At 44.7% G+C, this 3,097-nt stretch overlaps 1 pseudogene; it reads right to left on the bottom strand.

The window, feature by feature from the left end:
* LOC142831984 (CDGSH iron-sulfur domain-containing protein 1 pseudogene) lies at window positions 1–478 on the bottom strand (annotated as a pseudogene).
* Between the last annotated feature and the right edge of the window lie 2,619 nt (window positions 479–3,097).

Raw genomic sequence — 3,097 nt, 5'->3', positions numbered from 1 at the left:
TAATTAATTAATTCTAATTAAACGATCAGGTGACATCACAACACTCTGGGGTGCAGCACTGAAAATGTCCATTAAGTTTCTTTTTTCTTGATGATCAGAGGTCCCACGTTGTCTCCAGTCTCTTCGTTATGTTTTATGTGAGCCCCATCACAGAACAGAAACTTTTTGGACCTCCAGCAGCGCAGTACAGGGCCTTATTTCCCAGGTCCTCCATGTTGAAGGCATGCACGACCTTGGGGTTGTCTTTCTGGATCTAGAGGTTCACCATAGCTTTGGTACGATTATCTTTACGTAAGCCAGGTAACTGAGAGCAGCTGTCCCAGCAGCAAATGTCACTGCTGCAATCCACTCAACTCGCACTGAGGAGTCGTACCCGAGGCCCATGGTGCGGGCAGCGGGAAGGCCATGGCAGGACCACGTGAGTGAGAGCTGGGGACGAGGGAGACCCAGGCAAGATGCGACCTTCAGGAACACTTCCAGTCACTGTGCAGGCGCCGTGGCAAGCTCTAGAAGGGCTACTTATAGGAACACGGATAACTCAAAATCTTCCTAAAAGCCCACCCTAGCATGGCTAATGATTCATAAAGGCTGGAACTTTGTGTACAACTTACAGGTTAGAGAGTCTCCTCTCCTCACCTGTCCTCATTGCTAATATAACTCTGGAGAGGGAGTGGCTTTGTACTTCTGATAAGTTTTAGGAACTTCCTGAGACTTGTGAGTTGTTTACTCCTGAGGGTTTTTTTTTTTTTTCTAGCCTCTCTTAGACTTTCCTAAGGTTTTGTTTCTTTTGGTTTGGTTTTATGAGATAGGGTCTCTCTACATAGCCCTTACTGTTCTGGAGAAAACACACTATGAAGATCGGGCTGTCCTCAAAATCACAGAGATTTGCCTTTGCCTGTCTTGTGCTGGGGAATAAAGGTGTATGCCTAAACCACACCCAGCCAAGTTTTCTGAGTTTTAATGAGCTTTCTTCTAGGAAGCTCCAAGTTTTAACTCGCAGGAAGTTGCTACACACACACACATACACACACACACACACACACACACACACACACCTTTGCCTCTACCCTCCTGTAACACTAAAGCATTAGGTTTAAAGCATAAACCAGGGACTGCTTTATGCAGATGGCTCAGCAGTTAAGAGCACTTTCTGCTCTTTCAAAGAACCAGAGTTGGTTCTCAGCCCCACAGTGGGCTCACACTTGCTGCTCAGCTGGACTCTTTCTCTACCGCCAACCTCTCATGCTCCTCTCTGCTGTGTTGCCTTGCTTGCTCTTTTTGTCTATAAACACACCTCTCAAGAGCAAAGAGAAGAAGGAGAAGGTAAGTGTTGTGTGCATAGAAACATCTATGTCCACCTATATGCTTGGCAATAGTTCGGAAATAACTTTGCTCAGGATTTTGAAAATACTGGTCTGCTTTAAAGGTTTGCTTCAAATGAGCCTCGGGCCATCTGAGTTCCTTGTTCTTATCAGATGACCTGACATCCTTTCTGGAGCTCTCAGGATCGTGTCTTTACCCATAGCTTCCTTGTGACCTGCCACGGCTGTGTTTATTCAGGGCAGTGCTCTCATTGGGGCCCTTCTGTCTGGAAACTTGTTTAGATGATGTTTAGAAATGTTTAGAAGATGTCTTCAATGATTTCATTCATTATTGCCCTCCCATCCTTATCCTTTCATGTAGGGTCTCCTCTGTGACCACCAATGACAGGCATTTTGTGTAGTGTCTCCTCTGTGACCACCAATGACAGGCATTTTGTGTAGGGTCTCCTCTGTGACCACCAATGACAGACATTTTGTGTAGGGTCCCCTCTATGACCCCCAATGACAGGCATTTTGTGTAGGGTCTCCTCTGTGACCACCAATGACAGGCATTTTGTGTAGGGTCTCCTCTGTGACCACCAATGACAGACATTTTGTGTAGGGTCCCCTCTATGACCACCAATGACAGACATTTTGTGTAGGGTCCCCTCTATGACCACCAATGACAGACATTTTGTGTAGGGTCTCCTCTGTGACCACCAATGACAGACATTTTGTGTAGGGTCCCCTCTGTGACCCCCAATGACAGGTGTGTCTTCTGACCCGACTCTCCATTTTCCACCTTATTTTCTCTCCCACTTCCATCTTGTTGGGTTTTTGCTACTTTCTAGTGTGTTGTCTTAATCATCTCTTCTAATCCTCTATCAACTTTAATTTCTTCTATCATATTCTTAATTTCAGGAGTTATGTTTTGTTCTGTGTATATTCTGAAATGATATCCTGTTCATGTTTCAATTTGTCATATTTTCTCTTTTTATAAGACATTTAACATTTTTTGTTTATTTTGGGAATTTGTGGTATATGGTAGTTTTGGTTACCTAACTAAACTCCCCCATGACAAAATAGTTTAAAACAGAGAAGAACTGAATAATTTGCTCATAGTTTTGCAATGTGGGTAGGGCTCTGTGAAGTGTGAGCTGGCCTTCCACCCAGGGACAGGCTGCCACAGGAATATCTGAGGTGACTTCACTTCTGTGTTTAGAATGACTCTGGGGGCTGGTAGGGCCTTTCTTTTCTGGAAAATTGTTTCCAAAGCATTTTATTTGCCAAAGTCAGTTACAGTCCAGCCCAACATCAAAATAGGAGAGGACTGGACTTGCCCTCTTGGTGCAAAGAAAAGGAAAGAACCCTTTGCTGTATTTACTGGGTCTTAGGGACGGGCCGGAAGTCCATGCTTACGTGAAGTCTTCTAGCTTTGGTCCTGTTGCGTTTCTTGATCTGTAGTTACCGACTAGTTCTACCAATGACCATATCCTATCAGCTTTCATTATTTTCTATGTACAGCTCCAGACCTGTCAGCTGGATTGTGTGAACCATGTTGCTAGTCTGCAGTGGTTGTGTCTGCCCTGAACACGTACAGAGGAATTTTCTTGCCATTATTTCCTAAACTGTCATGGCTACTATTTGCATAGCATTGCATTGTCCACGACCCTGCGAGTCAGCTGGAGGTGCTTTGAAGTATGTGGCACTATGTGTAGGATCTACACAAACACTGTACTTACATAAGGGGATTGAGCATTTGCAGAATTGGATGTCAGAGGTCCTGGAGCCAACCC

This window comes from Microtus pennsylvanicus, chromosome 11 (genome assembly GCF_037038515.1).
Source record: "Microtus pennsylvanicus isolate mMicPen1 chromosome 11, mMicPen1.hap1, whole genome shotgun sequence".
Taxonomy (NCBI): domain Eukaryota; kingdom Metazoa; phylum Chordata; class Mammalia; order Rodentia; family Cricetidae; genus Microtus; species Microtus pennsylvanicus.
The sequence above is the reverse complement of the archived record's forward strand: the minus strand, read 5'-3'. Positions and strand labels throughout refer to the sequence as shown.